Source organism: Scyliorhinus torazame, chromosome 1 (genome assembly GCF_047496885.1).
Source record: "Scyliorhinus torazame isolate Kashiwa2021f chromosome 1, sScyTor2.1, whole genome shotgun sequence".
In the NCBI taxonomy this organism is placed as follows: domain Eukaryota; kingdom Metazoa; phylum Chordata; class Chondrichthyes; order Carcharhiniformes; family Scyliorhinidae; genus Scyliorhinus; species Scyliorhinus torazame.
This window is the reverse complement of record NC_092707.1, coordinates 387871806-387884725: the sequence shown is the minus strand read 5'-3', so window position 1 is coordinate 387884725 and position 12920 is coordinate 387871806. Positions and strand designations below refer to the sequence as shown.

The 12920-nt window shown below is 51.1% G+C and overlaps 1 protein-coding gene across 4 annotated transcripts in view; it reads right to left on the bottom strand.

The window, feature by feature from the left end:
• Positions 1-12920, bottom strand: part of smyd3 (SET and MYND domain containing 3) — a 1068428-nt gene that overhangs the window by 978877 nt on the left and 76631 nt on the right. The window lies entirely within an intron of this gene.

Below are 12920 nucleotides of genomic sequence, written 5' to 3'. Positions count from 1 at the left end.
ATAAATGAAAACACCACAACACGTTCTGGATCAGTGGCTGGGAATAAATCAATCTTGTAGCGTTAGAGGAAAGTGACAAACATTGGGCACGATTCTCCGGAAAGATTTCCGAGTGTGGTAGCGAGACGGAACTGCCGCTAGCTTCCCACCACTCTGCCCAGCAACGTTATTCAACGGTAATTGGTCCACTTAATGAGGGCCCAAGGGCTGCTCACCGCAAATGAAGGCCGGCCAGCCAATTCGTCGGCACCACATTCGCCACCCCCCCCCCCCCCCCCAGCTAACAAGGTCGAGCAGCACTTAAGATGCGGAGATGCTGGCGTTGGACTGAGGTGGGCACAGTAAGAAGTCTTACAACACCAGGTTGTCCAACAGGTTTGCTTTGAATCACTAGCTTTTGGAGCGCTGCTCCTTCATCAGGTGAGTGAAGAGGTGGGTTCCACAACCACATATCTCGATGATGTAAATGATGCAGTAAGATACTTTGAATGCGTGTTTTTGCAGGTAATTAAGTCTTTACAGGTCCAGATAGTGCGACTGGAGAGACGGATAATTACAGGCTAAAGAGGTGTAAATTGTCTCAAGCCAAGACAGTTGGTAGGATTTCGCAAGCTCAGGAAAGCTGGTGGGGGGTGAATGCAATGAGAAATTAATCCACGGTCCCGGATGAGGCTGTACTTATGCATGCGGAACTTGGCTATCACTGCTCGGCGATTCAGAGTTGTCACGCGTCCTGAAGGCCACCTTGGAGAACGCTTACCCGAAGATCAGAGGCTGAATGTCCTTGACTGCTGAAGTGTTCCCCGACTGGAAGGGAACATTCCTGCCTGGCGATTATCGCGCGATATCATTCATCGGGTGAAGTACATCCCTGCACGCATGAGTACGGCATTAACCAGGACCTTGGATTCGTGTCTCATTACCTTCACCACCCCCACCATCTGGCCTGGGCTTCTGAAATCCTACCAATTGTCCTGACTTGAGACAATTCACACCTGTTTAACCTGTGATTATCCCTCTCTCCAGTCGCTCCATCTGGGCCTGTAAAAAGACTTCAGAGGCCTTGGGCGAGTGCCATTCACCATTCACCCCACAAATGGGGACCTGGCAGAACTGCACTCATGGGGGTTTCCAAGGGGATTGGAGGCAATCAGCTGCATGCACTTTGGGTAGGGTGATGCTCTTGCACTGGCTGGCACTGCCAGGGTGCCAAGTTGGCACTTGTGTGCATGCAATTGGGCTAGTGTTGCCTGGCATGGATGTTTGGGGGGTGGGGGAGCCTCACATATTGTGTTCAGTCTCTGTAACTTCCTTCCGCGGCCTAACCTCCGAACCCTTGGCCCATCTCTCCTCATAGCACTCACCCACCCTCCGGCCGTGGACATGTTTCCAGAGCTGTGTCCCATCCCCTGGGTGTTCGGATGTTGGCTGCTGTGTGTGCGCTGTTGCGTCCCGCAGTGTTCAAGCATCAAAGTGTGGTTGGGATGCTAGACAATGACTCCCACATGCTACATGCCCCACCCACACATGGGGATCCACTTGGGATGTGTGAAGTGCTCATTTAACCACGTTTGCCAATTCATAGAATTTACAGTGCAGAAGGAGGTCATTCGGCCCATCAAGTCTGCACCGGCTCTTGGAAAGAGCACCCTACCCAAGTCCACACCTCCACCCTATCCCCATAACCCAGAAACCCCACCCTATTTCCCACCCCTAATTCCCTATTAGCAACAGCCTCAGCCACATGGGACAGGGGCCTCGGCAGTTGGTGGGGGGTTATGGGTGGGTGGTTGGTGGGGCATGCAGGCAGAAGCTAGTGTTGCCTCTGGAATGGGTAAACATCATCCAAGGGATGGCATGGAACCCCCCCCTCCTCCCGACCCCACACGTCCCCCTTGGCATGGCGGCCCATCCCTGCGGCAGAGGGTCCCCTACCCCTGGAAAGCCCAGCACCCTCGGGCTCTTTGCCTGTGAGCAAAAATGGCTACTCACCTACTCGGCGTCCCGCAGAATCCTTTCTGCCAGGTTCACGTTTCCTCAAAAGGAGTACTAATCGGCACCAACGTGACCACTTGCTGGGAGGCTGCTGAATCACGGGAGGCCGCTCGATATGGGGTTGCTCCTATTGATTGTTTGGAAATAGGGCTTAAGTGGTGATAATTTGTTTCTCGCCACGCTACAGCGAGATCCCGATTTCGCCGACGGGAGCGCGCTGGTTACATCGCAAACTGTTTGGCGGCTGGCGTGGTTCTCATTTTTGGCGTCTCCCGCTACTCACCGGCCTCGATTCGTTCGAGCGAGAGCGCAACAAGACCAGAGAATCGCGCCCACTGAGTCCAATGGCTCAGTTAGATCCAAGGTCAGGGTATCATGTTTCCTTGTCTGTTCATTCTAGGAGTCTGATGGATCAAAATAGGGAGCGCCCTCAGTGAGACACAGGATTTGAATGCAGATTTATTCCCCACACCAGCACACCCTGCTATGGTTCTCCTCTCCCCACCACATTGCTCGCCAACCACACAGTCAGCCAGGCACGTTCCATAGAAACGTCATGGTGCAGAAAGGGGCTACTCAGCCATCGTGTCTAAGCTGGACAAGCACTTCAGATGCACAGCCAGCGAACTTTTAAATGAGTTGAGCATTTCAGCCCCAACCACCAACTTAGGCAGCGAATTCCCGACGCCCACCACTCTCCGGGTGAAAACGTTCAGCCTCAAATCCCCCCCCCAATCCTCCGAACAGAAAAATCCCTGCCCTGCCTGAGGATTAAATTATGCCTGTTCAGCCGCTGAACGGCATCAACCTGTCGTAGCTCCATAATACCCTTCCCCAATCAAGCAAAACCCAACAATCCTAGTTTTGAAATATTTAGTTGACCCCCCCCCCCACAAGCTTTTTGGGGAAGAAAGTTCCAGATCTCAGCTACCCCTTTGTGTGAAGCATTTTCTGATAAAACCCCTGAATGGCTTATCCATATAACTGCCCTAAACCAAGAACCTCTCAATGTAAACTGATCACATCCTCAAAACAAATAAAATATCAGAAACTGCTACACTTCTATCCACCAGCCATGCTTATTTCATTTCTTTATACATCCCACTCCTACTCTGCAACTCCCCTGCAGCTTCCCACCTGCTTCAGGAAGACCGCCACCTTAAACTGCGCCAAAGAAGAACCAGGCAACGTGTCTCAACAACTGCTGTCCAGTGGCTTGGGACATCTATTATGAAGTGCTTTGACAGGTTGGTCATGCGGCACATCAACTCCAAACTCCCAGAACGCCTAGATCCACTGCAATTCGCATACCGCCGCAACCGGTCCACAGCAGACACCATCTCCCTGGCCCTACCACTCATCCTAGAGCATCTCGACAACAAGGACTCCTACGTCAGACTCGTATTCATCCACTACAGCTCCGCCTTCCACACCATAATCCCCGCCAAGCTCATATCCAAACTCAAAACAAGGACTTGGCTCCTCCCTCTGCAACTGGATCCTCGACTTACTGACCCATAGACCACAATCAGTAAAGATAAACAACAACACCTCCTCTACGATAGCCCTCAATACCAGGGCCCGCAAGGCTGCTTACATAGTCCCTTACTATTCTCTCTATACAAATACAACTGTGGCAAAATTTGGCTCCAACTCCATCTACAAGTTTGCTGACAATACGACCATATTGGGTCAAATCTCAAACAACGATGTGGTGTGGTGTAGTGACAACTATCTCTCTCTCAACGCCAGCAAAACTAAGGAGCTGGATATTGACTTCAGGAAGCGAAGTATCTCTGTCTGCATCAACGGTGCCGAAGTGAAGACGGCTGACAGCTTCAAATTTCTAGGTGTGCACATCACCAACAATCTGCCCTGGTTCACCTGCGTCGACGCTATGACCAAGAAAGCACAACAGCGCCTTAGATTTCGCAGGAAACTAAGGAAATTCGGCATGTCCACATTGACTATTACCAATTTTTACAGATGCACCATAGAAAGCATCCTATTTGGCTGCATCACAGCCTGGTACAGCAACTGCTCGGCCGACGGCCGTAAGAAACTTCAGAGTCGTGAACACCGCCCAGTCCATCACGCGAAACAGCCTCCCATCCATTGACTCTATCTACACTTCCCGCTGCCATGGCAAAGTGGGCAGCATAATCAAAGACACCTCCCACCCGGGTTATTCTCTCTTCCAACCTCTTCCATCAGACAGGAAATAAAAAAGTCCGAGAAGTCACACTAACAGATTCAAAAATAGCTTCTTCCCCACTGTTACCAGACTCCTGAATGATCCTTTAATGGACTGAACTGATCTGGTGAGTTAAGTGACACAGAATTCCCAGCATCTGACCAGAGAAACTCCAGGCTTCACAACTCCAGGATCGAGTCCCACTTGGGTCACTGCCTGTGTCTGCATATTTTCCCCGTGTCTGCGTGGGTTTCCTCCGGGTGCTCTGGTTTCCTCCCACAGTCCAAAGATGTGCAGGTTAGGTGGATTGGCCATGCTAAATTATTGCCCTTAGTGTCCAAAAAGGTTAGGTGGGGTTACTGGGTTATGGGAATATGGGGGAGGTGTGGGCTTGAGTAGGGTGTTCTTTCCAAGTGCCGGTGCAAACTTGATGGGCCGAATAGCCTCCATTGCACTGTAAATTCTATGATCTAGGACTAGTACTACCTCCATAAGCTCACCCAATGCCTGTGTCTATGTATTTACATTGTGTATTTATCTATGTCCTATGTTTTTCATCTATGCAATGATCTGTCTGGACTGTACGCAGCACAATACTTTTCACTGTACCTGGGTACACATGATAATAAATCAAATCTAAATCCACAGAGTAGCAATTGTTCCTCTTAAAAAAAGTACGAGTGCTCCAGCTCGGGGATGGAGGGCAAGGTGAAAACTGATGATGCTCCCCAAAGGGCGGTAAGTTAGTTAGAATTCTGTAACTCCCTTGCTACGGTGGGTGCACCCCCACCACATTACTGTAGCGATTCAAGAAGGTAGCACACCACCATTATCGCCGAACCAGCGACAACACATCCCATGAATGAATAATTGGGGTTTTTTGATAATTTTCCGGAAAGAAGTCGATAAATGGTTGCCACCTCCGGGTGAACCCATACAGTGACCCCTCTCAAAGCGAACTGAATCTTCTCCAGACCGAGAAAGCTCGCCATATCCGATAGCCAGGCCTCCGACTTCGGGGGCTTTGAGTCCCTCCATGCCAGCAGAATTCGTCACCGGGCTACCAGGGAAGCAAAGGCCAAAACGTCAGCCTCTCTCTCCCCCTGGACTCCCGGATCCTCCGAAACCCCCAAAATAGCCAACTCTGGACTCATCACTACCCCTGTTTTCAATACCATGGACATAACATCCACGAACCCCTGCCAGTAACCCCGGAGTTTTGGGCATGCCCAAAACATGTGGACATGGTTCACCTGCCCTCCCGACCATCTGGCGCACCGGTCCTCCAATCGGGAAAATTTACTCAGCCGGACCACTGTCATGTGGGCCCGGTGGACGACCTTGAATTGAATCAGGCTGAGCCTGGCGCATGTTGCGGTCGCGTTTACCGTGCTCAACGCCTCCGCCCACAAGCCCTCTTCTATCTCACATCCGAGCTCCTCTTCCCACTTAAGCTTCAGCTCCTCGGTCTGCGACTCCTCCGCTCCCATAAGATTTTTATATATATCCGAGACCCTCCCCTACCCATCCACTGGACACTACCCTGTCCTGGATCCACCTAAGTGGAATCTATCTGCAAGAAAGTCCCGCACCTGCAATGACCTGAAATCATTCCCTCTCGCCAGCCCAAATTTCTCCACTAACGCCCTCATGCTCGGGAAGCTCCCTTCCAAGAACAAATCCCCCATCCTCCCAATCCCCGCCCTTCTCCATGCTCGGAACCCACCGTCCATATTCCCCAGGGCAAACCGGTGATTGTCGCAAATTGGGGACCAAACCGATGCTCCCATTCCCCCCACATGCCTTCTCCATTGGCCCCAGATCCGCAAAGTCGCCACCACTATGGGGCTGGTGGAGTACTGTGCCGGTGGGAGCGGCAGGAGCATCATAACCAGGGCCGCCAAACTGGTCCCCCGACACGAAGCGGCCTCCATTCACCCCCAAACCGACCCCGCACCCACGATCTACTTCCTTATCATAGCTATGTTGGCCGCCCAGTAGTAATTACTTAAGTTTGGCAGCGCCAACCCCCCTTCCTCTCGGTTCCTTTCGAGCATCACCCTCTTCACCCGCGGGATCTTTCCCACCCACACAAATCCCATAATCATTTTATTAACCTTCTTGAAAAAAGACCACGGAATGAAAATGGGGAGACACTGGAAAACCAACAGGAATCTCAGGAGGATCGTCATTTTAACCATCTGCACTCTCCCCGCTAGTGTCAGTGGGAGCGCATCCCACCTCCGGAACTCAGCCCTCATTTGATCCACCAACTGAGACAAGTTCAACTTGTGCAGACGGCCCCAATCCCACGCCACCTGTATCCCTAAGTATCTAAAACTGTCTCCCACTAACCTAAACGGCAGCCCGCTCAGCCGACCCTCCTGGCCCCTCGCCTGGACTACAAACAACTCACTCTTTGCCATGTCCAGTTTGTACCCTGAGAACCAGCCGAATTCCTTCAGGATTCCCATGATTTCATCCATCCCAGCCACTGGATCCGTGATGTACAAGAGCAGGTCTTATTCGGGGCTGTTTAGCACAGGGGTAAATCGCTGGCTTTGAAAAGGAGACCAAGGCAGGCCAGCAGCACGGTTCGATTCCCGTAACGGCCTCCCCGAACAGGTGCCGGAATGTGGCGACTCGGGGCTTTTCACAGGAACTTCATTCGAAGCCTACTTGTGACAATAAGCGATTTATTTCATTTCATTTTCAGGTCGGCGGCGTACCATGAAACTCTGTGTTCCACCCACCCCCCCCACCCCCCACACCCGTACCAGCCCCTTCCAGTCCCTAGAAGCTCTCAGGACAATTGCCAGCGGCTCTATTGCTAACGCAAACAGCAGTGGGGAGAGGGGACACACCCTGCCTTGTCCCACGGTACAGTCTGAAATAGTCAGATGTCGTCCTGTTCGTCCTCACACTCGCCTCTGGAGCCTGGTACAACAGTCTAACCCAGTCGATAAAGCCCTCCCCGAACCCAAAACGTGCCAGCACCTCCCATAAATAGTCCCGCTCAACCCGGTCGAAAGCCTTCTCGGCATCCATTGCCACAACTACCTCTACCTCCCTACTCTCCGGGGGCATCATAATCACATTCAGCAGCCTTCTGAGGTTGGCCTCCAGCTGCCTGCCCTTGACGAACCCGGTTTGATCTTGCATAATGATGTCTGGCACACAGTCTTCAATCCTAGCCGCCAAGAGCTTGGCCAGAATTTTAGCATCTACGTTGAGCAGAGAGATCGGCCGACAGGACCCCCATGCCTCCGGGTCTTTGTCCCGTTTCGATATCAGGGAGATGGTGGCCTGTGACATTGTTGGGGGTAAAACCCCTCTGTCTCTTGCCTCATTGAAAACCCTAACCAGCACCGGCCCCACTATCTCGGAGAACTTTGTTAAACTCCACCGGATACCCATCCGGCCCCGGGGCTTTACCCGATTGCATGGCCCTCAAGCCCCCCAATATTTCTTCAGTCCTGATCAGGGCCCTCAACCCGTCTACCAATCCCCTGCCCACTTTTGGGACGGTCAGTTCATCCAGAAAGCGTCTCATCTCCTCCGGCCCCGCGGGGGGTTCCGAGGAGTAAAGCTTGCTATAGAAGTCCATAAACACTTTGTTCAGCCCCGCCCGATCCCCTACCAAGTTCCCCCCCCCCCCCCCCCCCCCCGTCGACTACCTTCCCTATTTCCCTGGCCACTTCCCTCTTCCTCAGTTGCTGTGCCAGCATTCTACCGGCTTTCTCCCCGTGCTCGTAAATCGCACCCCTCGCCTTCCCAAACTGCGCCACAGCCTTACCTGTGGACAACACCCCAAACTCAGTCTGTAGCCTTCGTCGCTCCCTTAATAGCTCTGCCCTCGGGGTCTCGGCGTATCTCCTGTCTGTATGATCTCCCTTACCAGGCGGTCCATTTCTGCCCTGTCTGTCCTGTCCCAATGTGCTCTGATCGAAATAAGCTCCCCTCTCACCACCACCTTCAGCACTTCCCAAAGCACCGCTGCTGAGACTTCCCCGGTGTCATTGGCCTGCAGGTAGTTTTACATACATTTCCTCACCCTCTCACACACTGCCTCGTCCGCCAACAAACCGACCTCCAGCCTCCATTGAGGGCGTTGAAAACTCTCTTTGCAGACCTGCAGACCAACCCAGTGCGGGGCATGGTCCGAAATAGCGATCGCCGAATATTCTACGTCCGTCACCCCCGCTAACAAATCCCTGCTCATGATAAAAAAAATCAATTCGGGAATACACCTTATGGACATGTGAGTAGAACAAAAACTCCCTCCCCATCGGCCGACTAGCCCTCCATGGATCAGCCCCCCCCATTTGCTCCATGAACCCCCTCAGTTCTTTTGCCATTGCCTGCATCTTACCCATTCTTGAGCACGACCGGTCTAGGCCGGGATCAAGGACTGTGTTAAACTCCCCTCCCATAATCAGCCTGTGCGAGTCCAGGTCAGGCATCTTCCCAGCAGTCTCTTGATAAACTCCACATCATCCCAATTTGGGGCATATACATTGACCAAGACTGCCCTCATCCCCTCAAGCTTGCCACTCATCATTACAAATCTGCCTCCTCCATCCAAGATTGTGCTGCCCGCCTCAAACTGCATTAGTTTGTTGAACAAAATCGCGACCCCCCCCTGGTTTTAGTGTCCAGCCCCGAGTGGAAGACCTGGCTAATCCAGCCCTTCCTCAATCTGACCTGGTCAGATACTTTCAGATGAGTCCCCTGAAGCATTTATCACGTCCGCTTTCAGCACCCTCAGATGCACGAACACGTTTAACCCTCTAACGGTCCAGGTGATCAGCCTGGTTGAGGGGCACCGTGCCCTCCCCCAACGATCAGCCATCCCCTTTCTTGGGGCCTCTCCCAGCCCCTGTGTCGCGCTTCCCCTGGCCCGCCTCCTGGCAGCCCCCACCTCGGACCTCCTCCATGATCCTGCACCCAAGTCCCTCCCTCGTCAGCAGAAGAACTATCCCCCTCCCCCCCTAACAACAACACCCTGTAACCTAACCCCTGCCATAAACTAACTAAATACACACTCCCCACCTGGCTTCCGTAGACCCAGCTAGCCTGGTGACTCTCGACTCCGGCGCCAACAAGTCTCCCACCTATTGTTCCCTCTGACCCATCCCCCCCGCCCATCAACACCACTTCCCCAAACCAGCCATCCTCGAGCAATTGCTCTGAAAAGAAACAAACAAAACAAGAAACAAAGAGAACCCCAACGCTAGTGCAAATCAAATAAAACAGAATAAGTAATAGGCACTTCCAACTCCACCAATCCGAACAAGCCCCCAGCACCACATACCTTAACCTCGCTCTTTTATCCCAACAAAAACTCAAGTACAGGAGGGAAACAGAAAAACCAGGAAGAGAAAAAGAACACATAGCACCAGAAAAATGTGTAAACATCGCGCAGTGTCTCATTAACCCAAATCCAAAAAGTCCTCAGTTCGGCACCAGCCCTTCTCTCTTGGCGAAGCCCATCGCATCCTCGGGCTCCTCAAAGTAATGGTGCCGTCCCTCGTGTGTGACCCACAGGCACGCCGGATACAGCAGCCCAAACTTCACCTGCTTCTTAAACAGAATCTCTTCGACTTGCCTCTAGCCTGCCCTTCTTCAGGCCACCTCCACGCTCAGGTCCTGGTAGATGCGCAAGACACTGTTATTCCAATGGCAGCTCCGCGTGCGCCTGGCCCACTGTAGCACCCACTCTTTGTCCAGGAGCCTGTGAAGCCTGACCACCTTCCCTCGCGGCTGCCTCGCCAGCGCCCTGTCCATCTCCACCGGGCGTGGGAAGACATCATCTCCCAACAGCTTCTGGTTCATGCCTGCCACATACGCTGCAGCATCCTCTCCCTCAGCCCCCGCCGGGAGACCAACGATTCTCAAATTCTGCTGACGAGACCTATTTTCCAGGTCCTCCACCTTTTCCAGGAGCCTTTTTTGCTGGTCCTTCAGCCTCACCTCCTCCGCCCCCACCACGGTTTGGTGATCCTCCTGCTCCTCCAGCACCTTTTCCAGCTTCTGGATCGTATGATCCTGGGTGCTCGATAGACTTCTGAATCGGGTCTAAATTGTCCTGCTTCATAGCAGTAAAGCCCTCTTGGATGATCTTCAGCAGATGCTCCGTTGTTGGCTGGACTGTCTGCACCGGGGTCCAGACATCGGCCGTATTGTCCTCAGCAACAGCTTCCACTTCTTCAACTCTTTGCGATTCTTTCTGCTTCTCACTTCCATACACCTGTGTCTGGAGTCAGTGCCCGAGTGCCTATGCCTTCCGAACTAGCACTCAAAAGTATAAAAAAGTCGGGGGAAAAGGTCCAAAAGTCCGACCGGATCGAGAGCCACCAAATGTGCGATTTACTCCTCCATAGCCGCCACTGGAAGTCTGAATAAATAATTTTTTAAAGGAGCTCTATTCTGTTATGACAGTCCCTGCTGCATTTGTTGCAAAAGGCAGTGGGTTGAGAAGAGGCATGATTCACTAGCCTCGGTTTTCTCTGGGCTCTCTCCCCCTCTCCGCCCAGCCTATTCAGCTCCATTTTTGTCCTAACACTTAATTTGCTCTCATAACATAGAATTGGCTTGCTCAGGAGTATAGAGTCTCTTAAAGAGCAAAATCTGCACTCTTAAGCAAGCTCTTAGCGGAAGACTAGTCCAAAAACCATCCTTAATAACGATGTTGTGTGCGCACTGCAGAGCATGAGCTTCCAGATCTTTTCATTCAGATTAAACCTAAATAATGTCACTTATAAATAAACCAGTCAACATGTGGAAGCAACAAGTTACAAATAATAGATATTTCGGAAATGCAGCCATAAAAGAACCCAGAAACAATCCAGAAGAGATTGCAATATCCTTTTGTTGGGATATTTAATTAGGACAAGGGCATTTGGATGAAAACGTCACAAAACCAAGGTTGTAGCGAGATGATGCTAAATTCCTGCCCACCACACAGAGCATGCTGACAGTTGGACCAAATTAAAACAGAGCTCACCAGCTGTGCCAGTTGCTCTATGCCAAGAAAAGTCATGTCTTCAGTGTTGATGCTCCTCCAAGCACATTCTCCGACACATCTGCCATTTGAGATTAATTTGTCTGGTCCTCTGATTTGCAAGCTTGACATTAGGAAAGTCTCTCTAAATACCAAACTGTAACCTAATTAGTTTGAGTACAGACAACGGCACCAACATCAGACAAGTTAGGTCCTCATCAGGGAGAAAGGGCTTTCTCTTCAGCTACAGCCCAGCTGACGGCATTTAAAAATATATATATATTACCCAGGCTGTCTAAAAGACAGCAAAAGTAAAATCCATCTTATTGTTAGATGTCCACCGGGAATTAGAAGGCATCTGTCCACCTTAGAGAGTTCTTCCCTCTTACCCTACAAATTTTGGGTGACATTGAGGGAAGAAACACCTCAAGTGAGGAATGCAACCTCGAGGGATAACTACGCATTAATTGTTCTCACACTAAACATGCAGCTGCCAAGACCAAGTTGCCATCGGTTACGTACGGTTTCGGTCCCCAAGTAAGGAGTTTGCATGTTCTCCCCGTGTCGGCGTGGGTTTCCCCCAGGTTTTCCGGTTTCCTCCCACAGTTCAAAGATGTGCAGGTTAAGTGAATTGGCCATGATAAATTTCCCCTTAATGTCCAAAAGGTTAGTTGGGGTTATGGGGGTAGGGAGGAGGCGTGGGCTTAAATTGGGTGCGCTTTCCAAGGGCCGGTGCCGACTCGATGGGCCGAATGGCCTCCTTCTGTAGGGTGGGGATTCTATGATTCTAAAGGTTCACGAGATTGGTTCCTGCGTCGAGAATGTTGTGCAACAAGCTGTCCAGAGCTAAGAAGAATGAGAGCGCATGCCACTGCTGACAGGGTAGTCGCTGAGGGACCATTTTGCCTGGTGGGACAGCTGAGAACCAGGAGTCACCATCTCAGGATAAGGGGGTCAGTCATTTTGGATGGAAAAGAGGCAACATTTTTCGTCACTCAGGTTTTGAGTTTTGTGCCCCAGATGGTTGGGGACACATATTGGATGCCTATTTAATACAGAGTTTGATAGATGTCTAAATAGCACACCTGGAATTGGTCCATAATTCAGGGAGAGTTGGGAGTAGGGTTTATTTTTTAGAGATGAACAGGTGACAGGTTACACGGAAAGATATTAATCAAAAAGATTGTTCAGGAACTGGGAACCTTATTGTACATTTGGCTCGCAGGCTGTATCATCAAAACGCCAACAAGTACACCAGTCTGACAAAACAAGGGCAAGAAGGAAGAAAGAAAAACAGTTTAAAACCATCCAAGAATTTACTGGACTTTCATCATGCCAAACTGAATTACTTATCTGAAGGGAAAATTGAATTTACAGGACTTTGAAATCCCTTTATCTGTATCTCCTCAATAACCTGGGCAACATCCAGAAATTCCCCCACCAGCAAATCTGCACAACTTAATCCCAACAATCTCGGGCCATTAAAAAAAAAGCAAACCGCAACACATCATTCCACTGGCTGATTAAATGAAGCTCGAATGAACTTATTCACTGAACTGAAGTGCCATCTAGAGGTAACAGCAATGCGTTTCCAAGAAGTATTGCAGATCCTCACTACCTGCTGTACACAGCAGAAGAGGAGTCCGTTTTAGCTCCGTTGGCTGGTTCGTGATACAGAGCGAGGCCAGCAGTGCGTTTCAATTCCCGAACCAGGTGAGGTTATTCATG